General features: G+C 46.1%; 1 protein-coding gene across 5 annotated transcripts in view; it reads right to left on the bottom strand.

Moving 5' to 3' along the window:
* Positions 1-23,628, bottom strand: part of LOC1273182 (serine proteinase stubble) — a 99,420-nt gene that overhangs the window by 41,857 nt on the left and 33,935 nt on the right. For all 5 annotated transcript variants that reach the window (XM_061647936.1, XM_061647933.1, XM_061647937.1 and 2 more), the window contains one exon: positions 11,964-12,199. The gene's annotated coding sequence lies outside the window, so the exon portion shown is untranslated. The remainder of the gene's footprint in view (positions 1-11,963; positions 12,200-23,628) is intronic.

The following is a 23,628-nucleotide window of genomic DNA, read 5'->3' as shown; positions in this document are numbered from 1 at the left end:
AATCATTGAGCAACGGGAGCCGGTTAACCTTCTGCCCGTTTCGAGCAGACCTCTCCGATCACACGATCGGTGGGGCGAAACGACGGCGTGCTGTGCCTCTCCGGGACACCCCTTTTTTCCCGCGAACAAATTCCCATTCCCAGCAGCAACAAATGGTTCGATTATGATAATATATCTAATTGATTACCGGCTCATTTGAATATTACGATCGTGGCTGGTGTTGCAGGCGCGTTGCTGGCCTCAGTCGGTGGCCCGTGGGGTGTGCTGTGGTGCGCAAAGTAGATCAGTTTGTGACAGGCGTGAAACTATGATCGCCACCTTCCGGCACGCCCCAAACGAGCTGGTGCGTATGTACAGCCGGTTTTAAGCATTATGCCCTTCCATTATCACATCTGCAATTATAGATTTGATATCAACGGCACTTCTTTGATTCCGTGGGGAATTATCGCGCTGTTTTTTGAGCTTTTTTACGAGCTCAAATGAAAATTATTTACGAGAAAATTAAAACAAATAATGTACGCTTATGCCATCCCTGGAAGTGTTCCTTACGATCCACTGCGTAAGCCACTTACACAGCAGCCTTACATAGTGGGAACTTATATTTCCAGCTTCCTGTAGCTGACCGCAATTTTACACACACACACTTCAATCGAGCGCAACAGGTTTCGTGAGGTGCATAAACACACTTTAATTAATTGCGGGAAAATTAACTTCCTTCCTTTGCTTTTAAACTGCCCCGCCAACAACCAACGCTCTTCAGCAAACGAGGTACGTTTAAATGATGAGTAAGTGTTTCTTGGTGTTTCCAATTCAATTCTCATCGTCGCGCCCTTTTTTCTCGTTCTTCATCTTCATCCACGGCACGGGATGTAAGTATCAGCCCAACGATACCGTGTTAGTCCCGGTGGCACCCTTTAGCAAAGCCCACCCGCTCTTTAGTTCCGCCATCCGACGACCGACTGTTAACACACACAAAAAAACCGCTCACAAGTGACGAATCAAACCTCTCTTATGCTCATCCTCATACGGGCTCATGATCATTGTCACCTGACAGCAGTCTGCTACCGTTGGACGCATCTTTCAGAAGCAAAACTTGGGAAGAAAAACGCGCCACACGCATTCAAAAAAACGCTACGCCTGTGCCCGGACCCGTAATCGGACACTTTCTGGTCGGACGCACCGAAAATAAAGCCGTAAAATGGTGTCTTTTAGCAGCCACAAAAGCCACAAACATACCGACAGTGGAACCGGTACCGTTGAGTGATGAAGATGGTGGAAATATGTTTGTTCGCTTCTGCAACTGTGTGTGGTGCTGCGAAACTGTTCATAACACACGAGAAAGCATGGGAAAGTAATAATTGATTTAAACGTATTTTGTAAGGGTTATTTTTCGGGGGAAAATAAAGATCAAAATTGCAAACACAAAAGGAATGATCTGTATCAAACCTTAAACCACCCAGACCGTGCCGGGAAAAAAACAATCAATCAGCGAGTGCTTAACTGTCTGCCTCAAGAGCTATTGTTGTTGGGCTATCTTATTGAAATTGAAAACAATTCAAACACAAACTGCCAGCGGCTATTGCAATTGCCCTTTACCCTTCGTTTCGATTATTCTGTGCGGTCATCAATCCACCGATAAGGTATCGATCAAGCTGCGTTAAGGTATCGATCAACAAACGTTATTCGCATTTTTTGCTGTGCAACACAATACGGTTTGCACAATTATTTTGAGCAGCTTAAAACGATCACTTTAACTGGCCACATTCCAAACGCATGCACTAATCTCGAGCGCTGGAATCCTGCCCTCGTGCTTCATCCTGATTTAGTTCTGGCACGAGTACGCATCGGTCAGTTGTGTTGGGATGGGTTTTCTTTTCCCCAGACAACACCATTTTAGCGACCAGAACCTATCGATACCATACCGACAAACCATCACCATAAATCCGTATAAGTGATGTCGATGTGACAGTGTGCTGCACACATATCCCGCCCAAGACACTCCTCGTACCGTGTCGAGAGCGCAGGTCTAGAACGAAACCCCCATTCTCATCGAGGATAGCAAACTAATGAAAGAAAAAACAGGCTTTTCCATCCCGTTAAGCGACTGATAGTGATTTGTTTGTTTTTCTTCTTCGCTTTTTTCTCAACACGAAAAAGAAAAAAAAGCATCTTGCGCAATCATTCTTCGTCTATGTCCCCGTCACCGGGGCCGCGTGTACCGTCACATCGACGACGTTGCGGGAGAATTACGACATCAGCCCTTGGAACGCTTTCACGCAATACCAATTGCTTACGGATAATCCATAAATTTAAATAACACTCTTTCGCACGCGTCCCGGTTGCGTTATCAATCAATCTTTGGTTAGTAGTGCTTGGGATAACGCTATTCCCCCTTGTCCTTGGAGTTACCACTGCTTGGGGTGGTGTAATGGAAAGCAATTGGAAATAGAAGCGAAAAAAAGCGAGGTAAAAATAAACGCATCCGATTTCCGTTCCACGAGCTCTTGTTAAGCCTGGCTTGGTTAGAATTTACAACATTCCTAAACAGGCTGGCGTGATTAATAGCAGCTTACACTAACGTTCGCCCAGTTGGTTATTAGTTTCAAACTGTGAGCATTACCTCTCCGCACCTGGTGAAGGTGCTGTTTTTATTCAGAAAATGATGCTTAATTAAAATCTTAAGCTCCAAATGTCCAAACAACAAAATTGCATCTCGGGGGTACGGATGGGTTGAAAATTTACTTTTGTACCATTTATCTTAACTGGTGGTACACCCCATTTAGCTGCCAGCTACACCGGTGTTGTCGATTTAATTGTAACGAAAAGCCGTACTAAAATAAATGACACAAAATAAAACGATAAATCTTCCCAACACCCGTCTCTGAAGCATGGCTGGGGAAGTAAAATGGTTTGTTACCAGTGCTATGCTACCCTTTTCTGTAATCTCTCTCTTTTTCTTTCTTTTCCAAAGTATATATTTGCTTTGCTCAAGTTTATTCTACCCCGCTCTAGAAGCTCCGTACCGGTGATGTTATAATTTTCGACCATACAACATCGTTTTGCAGATCGTTTCTCATTCTTGGACGCACTTCAAACTCGTTGTGAAACGTTGCATAACACATTACAAGCGAGCGTATCAAATAGCAACGAAAGAAGTGGAATGCAATTAGGATTAACTCAATTGGATGTAGTCTGTGCAAGAATGTTTGCTGTATGAAACGAAGCAGAGCCTGCCCCGGAGCAATTAAGTATGACGGTAAGGGCGCCTGCACAAAATATAGATCATGTCACTGTGGTTTTTTGACAAAACGAGGTCACCGGTAAAGCCAAAGCGCTGAACCGAGAGCTAGGGCTTACTTCGGTCAATGCATCCAATGCTTACTGGAGACTTACAGGGTTTGCTAATTGATCGTCGCAAGCGTGCGAAAGGGATGAAGCAAATCGTCTCAAGCGGACATATGACACACTTGAGCGCAATCCCTCGCAGAAATCATGCGGAATGGCTTGCGCAAAAGCTGAAGGTAACAGCGGGATAACCGCCTTACCGGTACATGCTTTCTCACGCCCAGCGGACAGTGGTATGGCTTCGGGGAGCTGGCTTCAGCTAAAGATAGGGGACACATTGTTGCAAATATGGGTCCATCAAAGCTTCAATCGCACAAATTACCACTCGAGAGAGCAGGGGGGGGAGTAAAGGTGAAGTAAACTTGTAATTCGATAGTAAAACGAAAGACTCATATGCCCAGACACACATACACATAAACACACATACGGTCGAACATGGTTCAACCCACTTTCCGTTATGTGGTTTTTGGAACAAACCTGGTCTTACGTGTGTGTGTATTCTTCACAAAGAATAATTCATTTCGCAGCGCTCGATAAGCGATCATTAATCAGCGTAGCATTTGCGCACTTTTCGCGCTTGCTTTTCCCGTGCTACTCTCATTCCCGGGGGCTTTCCGGGTTATATTCTTCGACGCCAACATGATGGACATCATGGCGGCGAGGGCTGAGCTCGCCCATTGACAGGGTAGTAATTAATGTTGTGCGACCAATACCGGTGTTACTGCGCGAGTTACATTACGAAGTACGGCCTGCTGCTACTGCATTGATTATAAGCAAGCCGGTCGGCTAAATTAGTGCAACCGTTTCTGCGAGGCCCAGTGTGGTCCGGATACCATTGCCGGCGCCATGCCGTGCACCACATACACACACACACACTCAGCAACATTGTTGCAAACCAACTCGTTGTGCGGTTTGCAACACTGCTTAGTGAAACGTAAGAACACGGACAAGTCAGTCAATTGCTGTCGGTGGTAGCTTTTTTTTCGTCCATCTTTAGAAGCATTTGAGGAGATTCGAGAATTCCGTTTAAAATCCCATTTTTTAAATAATAAAATTACCGCTGACAGTTTCTCGCTTGATCGTGCATTGAGGTCTTTCGCCGTGAATTCCGTTCGGCAAGCTTTCGAATGCTCATAGAGCTGTGCTATTTTTAGAACCAGCCCACCAGAAACCGTTTTGCGATCAATGCATGACGAGCCGGCGTTTAATATTCGTAACAGATACCGACAATTAGTTCACCCTATGGTTGCTGCCTTCGAAGCGGTCCGACCGCTTGGACGCGCTCCTGCCGTTTAGCACCAGTCAGTGCGCGGCCTTCCCATTTACGCCCAGCGTCTCGGCACCGTCACGTTCTTTTCACCATTTCAAAAGGGAAAATGAAGTGAAGCGTATGCTAACCAGAACGTTCTTGGCTGGCTGAGTGAGGCTTAGCAGCAGCAGCAGCGAGATCAGAAACAGCTAAGGTGTTAATTAGAGGCTATGCTGTAGAGAATTTGAAGCACCATGCAGCTCAAGAACATTTGAGCACGGTACGCTTTCTTCACCGCACACTGGCAGTAACATTAGCACCAACTTAGGTGAACGGTGGTACGTTAAAAAAAACAGGAATCTTACCAACACAACCTTGACCTTCGCCCGTACTTTCTACACCATTGCTGACGTCCGTACCGGGAGCGGCGAAAATTGATTGATAGCCACGGTGTATAAGATATTCCCTTTCGCTTCGGGAAAGAAAGCAATCAAGCAGTGTTTTTCTTTTTTTCTATTTTATCGCCAACCCCAAACCCCCCAAACGAAAGTACTGGCAAGCATTTATCGTATCTTTTTGTTGTTGTTGTTGCTTAGTTTGACCATGTCGTTTCTACGAGTAGATGAAAGAGAGAATTGAGCAATGAAGATGAATGAATTTTGAAATAATAACCAATGTTTAGTGCCACAAAAAGGGGAGGTGGGAATTCAATTATTCGACAACTCGGACCACTTCTTGGCCAACTGTATTTTGCCCGTTGAGTGTTTCATTGTACCATGTAAACGTTTATCGCTTTTCCAATTTTCCTGCGCAGCGGGTAGTCAAACAGGAAGCACCGGACACAATTAAAAAGGAAATGTAAAATATGCACAAATAAAACTTTTATAAACAAGATAAAAAATTTCACTATCAAAGTTAACGAAAATCCAGAAACAATTGCACTGTTCAATGTTTGTTTGTGACAAACTAAACTGTAATCTTTTCTTATGGCATGGAACTCCACCCCGAAGTAGGTGAATTAATTCGAGTGCACAATTAACCCTCCAACAGGCATGAAACCCGATAAGATTATAACCTTTCGCGCAAGCAGTCCACCACTACCAGCTGTATCGTTTATCATCGCGCCTAAGCACCGTCCTCCCCCAAAAGCTCTCCCAGACATCTCAATTATTCCCTATGGCAAGGGGCGCAAAACAAACCGATCGCAACAAACATTTCGCTACTCGCATTCCCCCTCCACTGCATAGGATCCGATGCCTGAGCCACCAAGTCGCAGTCAACCAGCTCCGTTACAGTGTGGCGTGTTACCAGTTTGTTTGCTGTAAGATTTACGCATCACCAGTGGCAGCGGCTGCCAGATTCTAGCGCGTGCTTGAACTCTACAGCAGCATCCTCTCTTTATGCTTCATTTATCAAGCCACCATGCAATGATCGCGGCCGATGGTGTAATCGTAATCGCCCGGGAGGGTGAGGCGAAAAGAATCCGCCGATTCGCCTCGAACTCGTGCTTCCGTTTGACGCACATGCAGCGCGAGACGCGGGCTGGTGGGCTTAGACAAAACCGATTAATAATAATTATTCGTAATTTATTACGACTACCATTATCCGATGCCTACGGAAGCATTGAATCGATTTGTGCTACATTCTGTGCGAAGGGCGGGAAAGGGCGGTAGGTGTGTGATTGATTGGATAAAATTGAAACATCCTTCCGCCCGTAACCTTGCCGGATTGCAGTGAATTTTGCTTTTCAACTTTATGTTATGACAAATTAGAAAAGAAAAATAGTTCGATAGCAATTTTAAAACCAAATCGGTTTCCTGTTTCTTGTTTCGCCGCAATATAATTAGACCAAGCCAAAGACCAACCGAACCATTAATAACGACCCACACTGCATCAACCGGGTGTAATATTCCGTTGCATTTTTCAACCTGTACGCGTGCAACCATCCCCGGTGCGCACAAGTTAAACTGCACCTCCCGCCGGCAAAACGGAATCAAATTGAATTAATAAATATACTCTCTCCGGTCGCAAAAGCACATGTGTGCTTCCCATTACCGAGCCAATTTACCATGGCTGTGCGGCTGTACCTCCCCGACCGGGACACCCAAATGGCACCAAACCGCACTCACAGCCGAACCGGTGATACTGCCCACCGGCCCACGATAATCGACCGATCAAACGGACCAGTTCAAACGATCCCAGGGCACGTACCGACGGTGTTGGCTTCTGGAAATCTAACGAACGGCCAATAAATAAATACACTCAACGATGACACTTGACCAGTTTCCCAGCCCCGGCTGCTAATGCTATGCGAGGCTAGCACTGGACGCACCGGGACGGTACTGTGGAATGCAGTGCGGGAGCGATTATGTAGCCATAGCGGGCGTGCACATGTGTACAGAAGGGTTCGCCCGCAAACGATAGTACGCCCAGGCCGGGTCGGTTTTGGACAAACGGCCGAAGCGTTCGGTACGAACCGTGTAAGCATCTATAAAGTGAAAACATAATTGTAATTGTAAAGCATGAAAAACATAGCTCCTCATAGGTAAAGCGCAAGTGTTTCACCTTCTTCTTTTTTTCACTTAACATGATCTGTTTCAGGCAGCAGATATGGAATGAATGGAAAAAAACAGAAAACGTAAGAAAAAAGACTTTTAAAAGATTGTTTTGCTCGCTCCCTCTCACGGTGGTAAAGGATGCATGGATGCATTACTTAAACCATATGACAGTACGTGGGAATGTAGCAAAAATGGAAACAAAGTTGACATTGGCGCACGTACCGGTTGTGCCAGTAAAAAGAGCGATCGGAAAGCTTTTTGCACTTTTACGCTACGAAAGGTATAATTTTAAGAATTTTTCGTTTCTTTTGAACTATCTGGTTGATGAATCTGATTAATAATAATTGTTGGTATTCATCACTCATGCAGGCGAAATGTGGCGCCCACTCAAATGAACTGATCTACTGTTGCAGTTGCTCAAGCTGTTGTTTGTTTTTTTTTTCTTCTACCCATCTCTACCCCAATCTACACTGTGAGAAAGATGGCACCTGATCATCATCAAAACATCGATCATTGATCACCTGTCATCGGGGGCAGTGATTCTCGTACCATCCAAGCCACCACAGCGGAGGGGGAAAAAACTTGCCAACCAACCCTTTTCTTCCACAAACCATGACATTGCCGTACGCTGGTTGAACGGCTGTTTGCCACTTATTGCATCCCTTGCACCACCACTTGCAATCGATCATGAGCAGAATGATAATTTATTTGTTAAAGTAAACTGCGATCGTACTAAAGATCGCAAAACGGGGACCGCTGGCAAACGGGGGCGAAAGAAGCGAGTAAAAAAACAACAAACTTCCAACAGCCATGGGTCGCGTATCACCGATAAGGATTGATTTGTAATTTTATCAATCATGGTCCGTACCCAGGTATGGCCGGCCGAAGGAAAATAGAGGGAGGTGGAGGCATGTACGGATCCTGTTTCACCCATCGGAATGCATTCCCCCACGCCCGGTGGCAGAATGTGACATCTTCCCAGTCCACCCGTCGTCGACTCGTTCGATCGTCGAAAAGATAATGTCATCGTCGATTGACACGTGTTCTGCGATTGGCTCTTTTTCTGCTGATTTCGGTACGAGCATGCTGACTGTGCCCGTGTGTGTGTGTTGTATGTATGTGGCTTATATCCCCGCGCGAACCAATTATCATATTCTTTTTCTGTTGCCATTTCTACTGCGTGTGGTGGTTTGATTTCGGTTTTCCACGGCGTTGCAGACGGCGACTGGTGCGTTTCACTGCCAGTGCAGCAGTTGGGTGCAATGAGCAAATGAATGCCGTTTACCGTTAAAGGGTGGAGCGGGAATATTGAGAATCTCTGCGGGTGAACTAGTTTTCCCTTCTTCTTATGTAGCGTTTACTATTCGTGTTATTTTCAATTGCAACGAGCCGTTTAGAAAGAGGTAAGATACTCTATATTATTTGATGTTTTTAGATAAATTTAAATTATGCAATCTTTTCTCAACACCGTACACTCTTTCAATAAATACTACAATAAATATTGATCGTACCACAATCACTTATTGCCCAATTAAAGGCACAACTCCAAAACTAACATTCTCTAGCTAATCAAACATAAAGGGAAAAGCGTTTTCCCTTGTTGATACCCACCAGCATCGTGATTTCCGCATCAAACAGAGCAACCGAAAGCAAGCCGAGTGCACCAGTTCACCTTCACCAGAGCACGCAGAGGGCATAGGATCTTCTAAACTGTCTCCCAAGCCCATTACCATAGGCGATTGCTTTCACCTTCGCGCGGGTACTTCGCTAATAGATGACAATTCAACCCGATTCGACCCTAAATAACACACCCGAGCGCGCAATGTTGAACCCTTTTAGCACTTTCATTGTTGTCCGCAGCCCGCGTGTTGCGTGTTATGATTTTCATTCTTCCCATTCTCAAATGGTGCTCCTTTGACTTTCTCCCGCCGCAAAAGGTTGGGAAGCTCTGAAACTGAAGCTTACACACACACCTCTTCTACTTGAGCCTGCCGCAAACCAAACGGAAAGGATAGTTTCGCTGCGCCGAAGCTAACCGTGGCGCCCATCAATCGTACGACTCCGGCCCGACCAAACCCCTCACACGTCACCGTTACACGGCATGGCACAATATTTAGATTCACTTTCTTTCGCCATTGCCGAACCTTAAAGAGTTACCCAATTATGACAGCGCACGTTGGCGCCTCACAAACTTCCGCCCATGTACACACTTCGCTCTGCATGGCCAAAAATGGACCATAATTGAAAATTAAAATATTGTGAAACGGTACGGTGTTGTGATGGTTCCGTGCGGGCTTCGTTGCCTTCGAATAGCAACCACTTTCCGGCCATCGTGACCATCGAACCCAACCGTGGCCCAAAGGGCTATCATCATCGGTCATTATGAAGCAAGAAATGTCTGTAGTGAAGGTTGTGTGCGTGAAGGTTTTCCCATTGCAGGCAGGCTTTTCATCACAAAACAATAGAATGTCGTTTGAACATGATTGCTGGCTTGGAAGCCACCAGTGCTCTGGTGCATTTCCCTTTCACGGATGGCCTTTAGCACTGTACGTTGTGCTGTGTAAGAAGGTGCTTTACATCACAGCAAATAAGTTTAATCTTTTAATGGAGGAAGGTATGTTACAGAAATGTTAAACCAATCAAATAAAGCAACAGAACAGGAATACGGAGAAGAGTAAAGAGACTTATGAACACTAGCGACGCCTAGCGGTTGAAAAATGTTTCATCTTCAATTAAATAAAACAAAAATCTTCTCTTTTCTCCCACCGTCTCACACACGAGAGAAAGAAGCACTAAACTCCCTTGGATGGATTTTGCACAACCAATACATATGGGAAACGTCTCTATTAATTGATTACTTCACTGACCATAACGACATACAATCGGTGAAAACAATCCCAACACGATAGCAATGTTTGATAAATCTCACCCACCCGTCCTTCACTCCCCCATTGCTCTCCCCTGCTCGGCACAAAAAACCATTTTGAAATATGGTCCAATTTTTACGTGCACGGTCTGTTAATCTTGCCTTTCCCAGCACCACGCACGAAATTTTCGCGATCTGTCCCACTTTGAGGCGGGTGCGGGCGCGCTAGGGGATTTCTCCCATCGCGTTTCCCGCAAAAAAAAATAAAAACGCATAATTTCAATTCCCGAAGCTAATTGAATATCACATTCCTGTGCGCACCTACCCGCCCGAAACCAAAACAATTCCCCCCACAGCCCTCTTTTCAAACGATCGCACCAATCACCCTAATCAGCGATCGACCGCCAACATCTCTCCTCCGCTCCCCAAAAAAATCGAACATCAAGTGTGATGTTGCCCGTTGTGGCCTGTTTACGTAGGCCTTTGGCATGGCTCTCTGCCACCCTGAGCAGTGCTTCCTTTCTCCCGAGTGTGTGTGTGTGTGTGTGTTTTGTTTCGGGTAGCTTTTGCGCTCCATTGGCAAATCTGAATCGGAGCAAGTTGCTGGAGCTGCGGGTGGCGGATGGGAGTGAGCATCGTTCCGGAACGTCATATACGCGCGTCACCGCCGGAAACAAGCCTCCCGCACGGCCAGCATTTGCACAAAAATTGGAACCATCCCATTGGAGCGCAGCAAAAATGGTTGTGCGCAGATTGGTGTTTGATTTTTGGGTGCTGCGGTGTGCTTGCGTTGCTCGCAAAGCGTGGTTTTTTTTTGTACTCACACATTCCACATTCCGAACAAGATCACTCGATTTTGGGTACGACATTTCAAGGGGTTTGCTTTTGTTCGTTCGTGACTCGTTTCCGTACAAGACCTAATTTCGAATGGCAGATAGCTGTTGCCAGAATGTGTCTACGATAGATCAGAAAAAGCTATACAACAACTCACCCCATTGATCGCTGGAGTCGTTTTGTCTTTCTTTTTTGTTTGCCGACAGCCCTACGTTACTTCTTGCTTACCCGGGCTGATCCTCTAGAAACTTGAGCTAAGTTTTGCGTGCCACTTCCGGTTAATTGCACATGCTTGGGATGACTTCTTCATCAGACCGCTGAAGTAAGGTTTCCTGGGTCGCATGAAACCTACAGTCGGTACTCACACCAGAGCCCGTTTTGATGTTTTCGCTCGCCGTGACCGCACTAATCCCTATCAGCATCATGAGCGTGTTCGCTGTGCGTCCACTTTGCCAGCAGGCGGGAAAGTTGAACCCATTTTTGGGGCGATGGTCACGCGTACACAAACTTGTCGATTGGAAGCGTTGGCGCAGCAAAGACAGACGGCACCTCGAGGTGGACTTAACCGACCGGAGGCTTTTACGCTCAGCAGCAAACCCCGGCAACAGCGGAACCGCACTGAACGTGCTGGATGGATTTTGTGTGTGCGAATTTTTGCACGAGCCTTCGGGCGGTGTCGGTTGTCGATCGAGTTTTGGCCACCGGCCGAAACCCGAAATATTCCGCCCGATTTCTCTTTCAACACGAGCACGAGGGACAAACGCTGGCGGATTAAGTTTCTAGCCCTTCTACAGCCGTCCACGCTGGAGGTGGACTCATCACCCGGTTGCCATGGTTAAAGATTGTTTCAGTCATGTGTCAAAGTTATGAGCAGCCTTCAATCATATTCGGTGCTGAAGCTTTATCATAAATTAGATTGCCGTATGGTACGAACATTGTTTCAAACGTCTTTATGAAGAAAACACTTTCAAAAAAGGCACGTGTCCCGTAACAATCAATATTATTTATACAACTGTGTCATGGAGCACACTTAAACGACAAAGAAAACCTCAAACAGAAACGAAACTAACGATACAATTTTAACCAAAACCCCACAGATAGAACCACTTACCTGGACACTGTGAAGACGAAGATGCATCAGAATATCTTCCAATGGTCTGCTGCGTTGCGTTCGCCGTTGTGTGGTTCCTTGGTTTCCGTATTCACCTTGTTCAGCTTTTGTTATTGTTTGCTATTAACACTGCAACACTCGAAATAAAAACGCCACAGCTCACACACACACGCAAGGGTGCCTCTGTGCCCAAGTGGCGAGCTGAATGTTGGACTGGAGGTGCTTTGGTTAAACGCCTGAAAGAAGAACAAGCAAACGGAGCGGTCCATACACGTGAGAACATTTTAAGTTTCGTATGGTTTGTTTTCGACATTCCAGCCCGGAGAGGAAGAGCGTGCCCGTGAAGATGTACGCGAAGGTGCACGCGTGTAACATTGAACAGGTGAGCTTTGTGTGTGTGTGTGTGTATCGCGCGAGATGTAACTTTGCATACGGTGCGGAGCGTGCATGATCGAGGGGAAAGTTTGATGTCAGAAGATGGAATTTTCATATGCAAGCAGCACGTTAGGCACGCGAGCCGCCCAAGCGTGTCTAACGCCGAAATCGTGCGGCGCGCTCCTTCAAAGGGGTGGAGTCGTTGTGGCGGTTCCGTCCGACCCGGCGGACGTTGTATCGTTTATCGCTGTTTATCAAAAGTGTTTGAATGTGCTATGCATGAGAATATTTTGAAGTGCAAATTGATTTGTACGATTTCTTGAATAAAGTTGCTCAAGAGACTTTTCTGCTTTGGCAAATTTTTTTTGTACAGCTTTCAAGTGTCAATTAACTTCGTAATATTCTACACCATCCACCAACCATCCACGACGCTTCCTGCAAACCATCACAATCGCAATGACGCGAATGTGTTAGTGCTCTCGAGCTCATACCGGGGCACGGCAAGTGAGAACACATGAAAGCGTAACATAAATAAACCGCGCTGCATGCAACTGTACTTGCGAAAAACTAATAAAAACAAAGAAAAACGGCCCCACCACACGGGCCACAGCATCCCGGGCTTTAGGCCATTTATCGCCCGTATTGCTGCGGTCGATGCTACTGCTGCTGCTGCTGTGAAGGCAAAAAGGAGTGCAAAAAAACAGCGGAATTCGTGTGAGCAAACGTGTAACCGATACGTGAGCTCCACGAGCAAACAAAAACCCACAACAGGGGCAATACAAAAAAAAAACATGGATATGAAACGGCAGCAAGCAATACACCACCGTTGTGCTGTGTGCACAAGCGGAGGAGCAGGTTCAGCATTCCTGTGGCTATTCCCTTGGGCTAATTATAGCCGATAATTTATCCTGCACCGCATAAGGCAAACCACCATATTCTGTGTGCTACCGTAGAGGGCGATCGTTCCGTTCGCAGATGAATTATGGCTCACCATTTCATTCAGGGAAAGTGGTTTAATATTTGTAATAAAACGGTTGGACTATGAAAATGGACATTGGTATTTTGTTTCAATTCAATCGAATGGTTAAATAAATGACTTAATAAAACACAAAGCACTTTAAACGCAATGAAGATGTTGAGCATACTATTTTGAACCGTTTTGTACAAAACTATTCATTCCTTCCCTTTGGCTCAACCAATAAAAAATAATATCCAATAATAAACCAATCCCATCTACGAAAGACTTCAAGCGACGAACCCTTCGAGCCGATTGCCGTACTTTCCCAGTGGCAACAATCGAGCGCGTCACACTCCGCAGGTTAAAAGGTCAAAAGATAGCAGGCGTCATCAGTGATTCACCATTCCAAACTCTGTCCAAAGTGGAAAGAAAGCAGAAAACGGTTTCTTTTTCAAGCTTCAACCCCCACGGGTAAAATCTTTATTAGCAGCACCCCCGTAAGCGCAGCAAGGCGCACTCACCAGCGCTAGATGAATTCTCCCGCACCGGTGCGGGATCCATTTGCACCAGGCCGCGATCATGCCGCATCATGGCAGCATAATTTCGGCACAGCACTTTCGGCACTGCGCGGGGCGGCCATCGGGAAAATTTGATTGATCGATCGATGCACAAGCGCTTCGAGATAGCGGATGGGATCCTCTTCCGATGTATCTCCCACCAAAGGGGTTCGATTTGATAGACTCCCTTTAGCTCGAATGGGAGGGAAACGGCAAAAGGGCCAGAACACAATCCGTGTGCCAACACCTTCCGTTTGTAGTAAGGTACACACACACACACAATCCACATTAATGGGTAGCTTATGGAGTGATGAAGCGAATGTTGCATAGCACACACAAAAAACACATCTAGAGCCCTGTATTAATCGTCGATTGATCGGTAGATTGGCGGTAGTAAAATGAAATCAAAGCCAACGAAGAAAAAAAACACGAGAAAACAACAACAAATCCTTCAGCACAGTTGCTTTGATCTTTGAAGCCGTACAACTCAACCCAACGTAACCAGTTTCATGCTCCCCGAAGCGCACTGCGTTCTCTCAGCTGTGTGAGGGTGTAACTGTTACTACACACTGCAGCAACGGCCCGAAAGGTAGCTTCCTTTTTCTGCTTCTACCTCATTTTTTGTGCACACTGTTGCCGAAAATTGGGCAAATCGAGCCTCAGAATCGAAGGCAAACCCGAGGAGCCAAAGCTTTCCTACCCATTTACACTCCATCAGAGCAATCCATTAGCTGACTGGTGGTCCGTATGCAGGAGCAAACGCTTGCTGGTCGGATGGTTCTTAGCGTGAAAATTGCAGTCATCGTACCAATTCTTTGCCCGCGATTCTGCCATTGTGTTCGATTTAGGTTAATCGATCGCGGAAGGAAGTACCCGATTTGTGTGGCCATCGTTGGGGAGTCGAGTTCGCTCAGCATTGATGCTGGTGCAAATGAAACGGCGCCAAGCAATGAAGCAATGCATATGACGAGTACCGATTAGATCGATTATGACATTTAAAAAACGTAAATTTATCAATTCTAATGTAAAAAAAGTTCAAAAAGAGCGTCTTTTGAATGACGTTTTCAATAAAATTCCACAGACTGACAGAACAATCCATCACAATAACTGTTCCTGTCTTCCTGTTAATACTACAGTAGCCTTGCGCTTTTCCTTTTCCGCACACAAATACACACACACACGCGGTGAAGTTTCCCTTTCCGCTGACACTGATTAGCCCTAATGCGTCGTTCGCCGACGGTAAGGGTCAAAAGTGACAACTGATCACAGTAAATTACCGGCCCGGATTCAACCGACAACAATGGGTGCACCACCTCCAGAACGAACGACCGCGTCCGATCGAGGCACGGAAAGAAAGGTCACGTCCAGCCAATCCGGCATCTTTAACAAGAGCTATGCCTTGCCAACCGCTGGATCAGCGTCCGCCTTTTATGGCCAGGTTCCCGATCTAGCACCGGCGGATCAGCTCGCTCGCAGCAGCTCAATCAAACGTTGCTACGTGCCGTTGAACGGCCAACCATCCCCCGTCTGCCTGTTGTGCCCAAACCACATTGACAGCAAACACTGCGTTGCGGTAGCAAATGCCGGTGCATTATTCAAATGATTTGCCCTCCGCGTGTCCCACCCCGGGGAACGCAGCGAAAGCGCCAGCACACGGGATCGAGCTGCCACAACACACCACAACACAGCGGCACACACCACCATCATAATGCACCCGTGACTGTCACGTATTCATCATCAAGATAGAGAGGTTGCAGGGAAGCTGGGCGGACTTTTACTCCACCTTCAAGCGTACCCAGACTCGTACAGCATGCCGCCAAAATGTCTCTCTAGCGCACCGAAGAATGTAAAGTGGCAGCTCGAAGAGCGGATGAATCTTGAAAGGCACCGAAGAAGAGACATAAACCCGGTGGGTTTTCTTATCATCTGCCTTTGTGCAACAAAACAAAGCATCCCCCGCTGCTATCAATGGGAAAATTGGGGATCAATGGTGGGGGGGGTAGGGTAGTGAAAGGAAAGCCGTCAACTCCAACCATGCTGTGCGTACGTGATGAACATAGATCAAAAATGTGTCAACTTTCAACCTAGCCGTCTTACGAGTCGGGCGTCTGTCAAGCTTGGGTGTGTGTTTTTTGTCCGCTTGGTTGGAAAACGACGGGCACACAATGCGCTTTGAGATTCACTTTCACACTCATCTGCCAGGTTCCTCACACAGTGCCGATAACTGCACAGCATCGTTAAGCGAGAAAGACAGACAGAGCTGCACTGTGCACTATTAAAACAGCAGGAAGGGAAACAAATTTGCAAACGAAAGTGAAGGTGCACTGTCTAGCGTCAGTGTACGCGGTTGCTGTAATGAGCAATACAGTTGCTGCGCTGCACTTGATGTACGAAAGTTACCGCGTTGCATCGCTTCAGCGGAAAAGTGAAGGTGAACTTTTATGTGAAATGAAGAATGATTTGGCCTCTGTCACAATATTTGGAGTTATCTTTTGAATACTCTAGTAAAAAGCTCATTTCTCGGTTTAAAATTTAAGTGCTAGAAAGCGCTCCTCTCTCCTCCCCGCACCCAAACCATGTCATCGCAGCAATGAAAGCAACTTTGTCCTTAACCTCACTAACCCAACGAGCCGGAAAATGGTCCATTAAATTGACCCTTTTGCGGCCGATGCATTTCTACAGCATGCTACTACTGCGGAAGTCGTCCCAAATCAAAACGGAATCGTACCGATGGCAATAATAACCCCTCCGTGCCTTGCTTTCCCAGGGCATTGCCATCCATTTAGCATACATTTTAACCCGCGCCCATAAATATTTCATTGCACCCCACACTCCCGCACCAATATAAAAGCGTACGTTCCCGCGGTCATTCGTGTAAAGCATGGTCACCATGCCGAGCAAAACGGGGACAATATTTTTGCATTGCGCCCTTTCCACCTCGCATGTTCACCAGCGCATTTCCCTAGCGCGAGACAAGCTCGTGGTCAGCTTTATTGCTCGAAAGGGTTTGCGCGTTGGCACTGCGCAAGAATATTGTTTCCCTTTCGGTGCACCGAATGCATTCCGCCAGGATTCAACCCCCTATTCGCATCGTAATGCACCTACGGCCACCCTCACTCGCAACTTGAAAAACCTACTTTCATCCTCAAAACAACACAACACAGGAAGGCCCTGCCCGCCCCGTTTTGGCTTGATTTACGAGGCAAAGGTCCCATGGTTCCAAACTCCCACCGCCCGGATGAGCTTGTTCCACTTCCGAAAATGTCTTGGCCAGCCTTAGTCAGCTGTAGTCAGCGGCGGTTGCATACCGGGGTGACCGATCCCGGCATCGGCGTGCCGATCGCAATCGAAACAACAATCTGGCACGATCGCTGTCCGGAATAATGGTGACGCTAGACTAATGCCGTGTGCACCTATCTGATGCTGAACCAACTTCCTTGCCCTGGCGCAGCGAGCAAACCTTTTATGGAGAAAAATGGAGGGAAGAGAGAGAGAGAGAAAGAGAGAAAGAAAAGGGAACCTTCTCTCTTGTCCAGCGCAGGGATCGCTACTGCTCTATTATCGGGCAGGATTGCGTTTGATGATTCTTTTATGCAAATTTCAGTACGCGGCGGAACACGACCGGAGCATAGAATCGGTCGCCCACAGCTGGAGGAAAAGAAAAACGTTCGCTTTCGTTAGATGCACGATGCGCTCTTTCCATGCAGAGGGGAAAGATTTATTCACTCAAACAATGCGTAGCAGCAGTTTGTTTAGCATTCAAAAAAAAAAAAAACAAAGTCCATTGAAATAAAGCAGTCGCGCATCTTGGTCTGACCGGTCTGCAAGGACCCGTAACGTAGTCAATATGTTAAGAGGTAGTCAATTTAGCTGACATGTGAGTATCGGTTTCATTTTGCATTCATTCGCATTCGCTTTGAAAGCTTATCATGAGCGCACATTTATTTATTGGCAACTTTCCACCAAGCTAGACATTTGTCATTCTTTTTAGATGAAAAACGAGCTTTATACCGGCATCATAATCCCTTTTATGTACCACTAATGAGTCATAATTTAACATATCTATGTAGTGCATTTATCTCCAAAAAATGAATAACAAAAATGAATATTCAATCCAGATTAATCAAACGTACTCTGCCAATACCGAAGCCGCTTATCGTTTATTCTTGTCTAATAGAAGATTGTAAAATGTTTACTGCCACACATCAGAGCCGAAAGCGCTGAAACTAGAAAGCGTGAAATTGATAATTTCTCTTTCCTGCTAGGCTGTCGGGAACTGTTCTCCTCGGGCGTGTTCAAATAAAATAATTGCCTCAATTTAAAGCTGTATTAATTTGATCGCTTTGTTTGGATTATTTCAAGCAACAGATCCAAGGGATTTGCCTGACAAACAATTCTTGGAAATTATTCGGTGCACACACAAAAATAATATTTTGAATATAATATTTTGAATTTTGAATAAAGAACATACATAAAATGGTTTAGCAAATCCCTAGCCTCTCTTGGGCTTTTTTTTTCGAAAAATGAAACTAAAATCATGAAAGTAATATTCATCCTGAAGTGCACCCTTTGCTCCCTCACAAACTATACCAAAATGTTGATCAACATTAAAACAATGGATCCATTGTGATAGTTCTTCGCATAGTTACATCCCATACCGAACTACGAGCGAGAATCTTATGCATAGGTTCTTACCGTATCTGCTTTTGTGAGCTTTTTCTCACGTCCCGCCAAAAATAAAGGGAGAAATGGAACCATAAAAAAACTAACCAAAACATAAAGCCGCCTCGTCCCCCTCTTATAAGAGTAACCGCTGCTGGATGCTATCTGTAGCAAAGAGACACTCCAACACAAAACAAAACCTAGAAGAAAAAAAAACGGGACCACTAAACAAGGTGCCTCAGGGATGGTATTGTCTTGCTGGCTTTCCTTCTCCCCGGCAACGGCAAACTTGGTTCACGATTTGACATGATCGGCTTCGTGATGATACGGGAGCAGTTTACCGCACAGCAGGGGAGGGTTTGGGGCTTTCGGAAGGCTCACGGAAGAATTCAATTCCGATCGATAATAGATGATGCATTTCCATGCTGAACCGATTAATTTCAAACCCTCCTTTTCCCTACCTAGGTTCGAAGCCAAATTTCATGCCCAGTAGCAATATCAGTCGGCCATGGTTATGTCGAGCGATCGAACCATAAATTAAACACCGGCCTCAGGCGGCAAGGCAGGTGAACTTTGCATAGCGCTACAAACGTACCCAAGGCAGCAGGGGAGCAAGCGAGATGGAGCGTAAAACAGCGCCACATGCAGTCACGACGGTGTCACGAAACGGGCGTGAATCGGCACCGAACTGGGGTGTCGAAACAAATAAATCAATTTCTATTAACTGCTTTTGATCGTCGTTGGCAGCGTTTTTACGAGGCAAATGTCAATGCTAGTCAATGAAATTGTTTATTTTTGAAATGGGTATTTTTCTGTCAGAGAAGCATTATTAACCCTGTAGTATTGTGGTATTTGCCTTATTTAAGCTACATCTTTATAACCATGAATTCCCCTAACTTTATCAATTTATTTAATACAGCCTTTATCAATGGGATGGTAGTTCACATTTAATTATACACATTACGTAGCATAAACTGTTTTGCTACAGCGCAGTGCTAGTTACAAAAGTCGATGGTTTAATTATGACCACCCAGCGTTCGGGTCTCGGTTTCAGCTCAGCAACGCAACGGCTAGTAGCAAAGTAATAACGATAACTGCTCATTAGTGGCAGCTTAAGCAGTTTTTCTCAATCAATCAAGGTCAGTATATATGTCATCAGATGTAAATCCTGTTTTGCTGCACGAAACCAGCAGGAAAGCGGCTCATCCTTCCACGCTGGTACAACCTGCTGGCTGTTTCAGAGAAAATGACATATCCACACAACAGCAGCCACAAAAAAAGGAAATACAGTTCGAGCTGCAGCCTTTAAAAAGTGCCTTTAAAAGTCATAAAACAAAACCTGTACATGATGCGACTACCACTACTCGTCTGATTTCCTCAACATGCTCATTACGCACGCTGGACGGCAAAACGGCACACCGGATCACATACGCCAAAGCTCCCTGGCCCGTTGGCCCGTTCTTATCACATTCAGTGCATCCCAGTTAATCACTCAATTATCTCAATGCAGCAAGTTCCTTGAATATGGCAAAAGCGTTGCCCCATGCTGCCGAGTTGTCGTTTTATTTTCATAGTTTTTTTTCTTTTGCAACTTCTGTCCGATGGCATGGTCCCAGCAAGCATGCCCGTACCTTTATCACACAAATTGTGGCCCCAGAGATTGGTCGAGGGAGATTTTATTTACATGTTTTTTCCTGCGCTGCTGCCGTACGAACGTCGTTTTCCCTTTGCAACAACCTTGATAACAGCGGAGTGAAGCATCTAATTAGCCAGCAGCAGTCGGGCGCAGTTGTGCCCTGCCCGGACTGCGGGATCGGCACTCTCCCTAGCCAACCAACCATCGGGCGCGATTCGATTAAATGATCAAGACAGAATAAAACAGCTACAATGTGACTCGTCGCCAGCCACGACAAAGATGATGCCGATGACCAGAGGTCGGTGACAACAGCAAGTCAGCACCTGAGCAGCACGCTACCGCCGTGCCCCCGTGCTACAAGCTGCCACAGAGTTACGTCGTTTGATTATAGGTATCAGACGGCTGGCCAGGCCGGTAACGCCAGGCACATCATCTCGTGCATGCTAAAATGTGTATTCGCAGGCAAAAGGTAATTAATGGAGCAGAGCAAACGTAAAAACAAGAATGAGAAAAGGTGCTTAATTTCCTATTTACACACACACACACACACACACTCACACACACACACACACACACACACACACACACACACACACACAAGCGTGCGCGGGGGCACGCAAAAACTGCAACACCAGTGCCCAAAACAATGCCGAAGGAAATATGGGAAGGCTGGAAAGAACAGTCGCGTGTAATCAAATTATCACACATTCTTGGGGGATGGGTAGTTCACAGCTATAATACCACAGGTGGAGTAGCAAAATAACAGGACCTAAGAGGTGGACGGTTTTGTTTCGATGGCTGAGTGTGGAAGCAACATGGCAACGATCATTTAATGATCGCACACAAACACACGGATCACAATAGAACCCGCCGGGGAGGTGTTGATGGAGAAAACAGTTCGTTTCACACCACAAATGATAGAGGACCTTAGAGGTGCTTTTTGTTGTTGTTTTCGTTGTAATGACCTTGGCGGTTTTATCCTTCCTGTAATATGACATGCAAAAGAAATAATTCTTCCGTGTGTTGATGTGTTTAACATTATGCTAATATGTATACTCATTATTAGGCAATATATGCACTAAATGCTAAGCGTAGCTGCATACATTCTGGCGAATTTCGTAACTGAATTCGTTACAAGAAATCAAACGATGCGAATGGCGCAGGCTTCGTTCCCATTTCGATGACACCAATAAATTAAACTGACTGCAAATAAACCCTCTACACGCATTACCCACCCGCCAACAGCTACCCTGCGCTTCCATACCTTCCCGCGCCAATTCCAACGCAATGCTGCGCTCGTACACTGCTATCCCACAAAGAAGGTGTGCCAGGGGTCAACAGCCAGACAGCGTGTACTAGCAATCAAATGACAGCAAATCAGCAGCAACAGCACGGGAGAGGTAATATCGGTCGAAATTATTATGTGGTAATCGGTCCCAAATTACATCATCCCGAAATTGCACCAGGTGCTGCCTACTTACGAGCCCTTCATCTCCAACCCCCACCCGACCGTGCGCAGAATGCTGACCGCATTGCTAGACACATTTCTGACACCACATCCGTCCGCCCGCCTTGGTCGCATTTACCGTGGCGGTTAGGACCGCCTCATCTCGCCTTCCAGGAGCATCGATTTGTGCGCCGAACAGTTCTTCCACCAGATAGTGCAAAACCACCGTGTGTGTGTGTAGCCCAAATTTTCATCTGCGCTTCTCCTTGGTACAACTGCCCCTACCGCTCACACACGTGGAATGGTTTTTCATTTTGGCCAACTTTTCACCACCACCATCACACTACGAACACGCACACCAGCACCAGCACCGTGCTTCGAGCGTGGTTTTTTTTCTCCCCTCTCTGGCCAGTGGCTTTCGCACACGAACGCGTCCCGCGTTCCCTCTGCTGCCGGGTGGGTCTTCCGGTTGCTCCGGAGCACGAGAAACAGCAGCAGCAATTTGGTGTGCCCCGAAAAATCCATTCCACTGTACCAGAAGACTCCAAAGACACGGGGGTTGGCAGACGCTCTTCGGCCGACAACCGCAGCAGAGCACCGGGCAAGACGCACCGGCAATTATATCCGAAATCGTATTCCGATTCCGCGGTCTCTAATCATGTGTTTTCGCCAGTTTTACCACCTGCTTCTGTCTGTGCCCGTGTGCCCGTGTGTTACGAACCGTTCCATTGCACCCACTGTATGTTTCCTTATTAAACATCCCTATCAACGTGTGTGTGTGATCATGTGCTTTTGGATTTGCAAGAGTAGGCTCCCGTTTTTTTTCTGTTGTACACCACAGCACCAAAAAAAAAACGTTTACATAACATTCACCGAAATATCTTGCGATCATTCAACCCATTCTTCCTACCTTTCGGCACAGCAGGAGGAAAGCAAAGGTTCCCTCTGTTTTACATACCGATCCCTTCGCTCGGATTGATTTTCGTGGTTTCTGTATTTTGTTGTTCTTGTTTTTTTTTTGTAACGCAAACTTTGTTATTATCACTAGCATCATCTTCATTATTCGCTCCGGTCCGTTGCCCGCTTCGGTAGCTCGAAGGAAACTCCTTCTAGTTCCCTGCAAGCTCGGCTCGGATTTGCGAATTCATTCACACAATTTTTCCACTCCTTACCACGGCCAGTGAAGAGGAAATGAAAAAAATATGCGAAAAATCCACTTGATTCTTTGTGGTTTCCAAACGCACCTATCCCCTTTCTTCCCTTTAGTGGTGCATACAAATTGCAACGTTTGCAGTGTGTTAAGCCAACTCGCTAACGATTGCACACAAACACAAACCGAGCATTATCATTATCTCGCAGTTTCAAATGCACTTTTATGTCGTTATCTCTCTCTCTCTTTGTCTTTCTCTTTCTCTCTCTCTCTCTCTCTCTCTCTCTCTTGCTCTTTATTTCTCTTTTCCTCTTTCGCATCTCTTCGTCTTTGCCATTGCGCCATTGCGGTCAAGGTTATCGGGATTGGTTGGGTTGTATGATCGTCACCATCTCCAAAGGTGACTTTATGCAATTGCCGTTGCATCCGGCTGTAAGTTTTTTTGTTTGTTCGCTGCACACAATCTCCTTCTAGCACATGTGTTGGAAGTCTTCTTGCGTGTGTGTGTGTGCCTGTGCGTAGCAGATTCGTGCAACGGAACGCCGGATAATTGCCTAACTTTCTCACAATCGAGAATGGGCGCGCGGAACCGGGCATCAGCCGAACCGAACCACTGGCGAAAAATCAACATTGAGGGCATCGGCGGTAACATTATGCGGTCAGTTACCTTCACACCCGAAGCTGCATACACATATTCTGGTCGATTGTGAGGGAACCGTTGCGGCGGGTAGTGCAATGTTGTGTTATGGCGTTATCGCGTTTGCAATCTTCTAGAAAGGGCCATTTCATCTTGAGACGCTGGTAAAATTATAATACAGCGCATCGCGAAGGAGAAGCAGGAAATTATCTTTACCTTTCGTTGCCTTACATTTTAGAGGCT

This window comes from Anopheles gambiae, chromosome 2 (genome assembly GCF_943734735.2).
Source record: "Anopheles gambiae chromosome 2, idAnoGambNW_F1_1, whole genome shotgun sequence".
NCBI lineage: Eukaryota > Metazoa > Arthropoda > Insecta > Diptera > Culicidae > Anopheles > Anopheles gambiae.
Note: the sequence above shows the minus strand (reverse complement) of the source record. Positions and strands in the feature narration are given on the sequence as shown.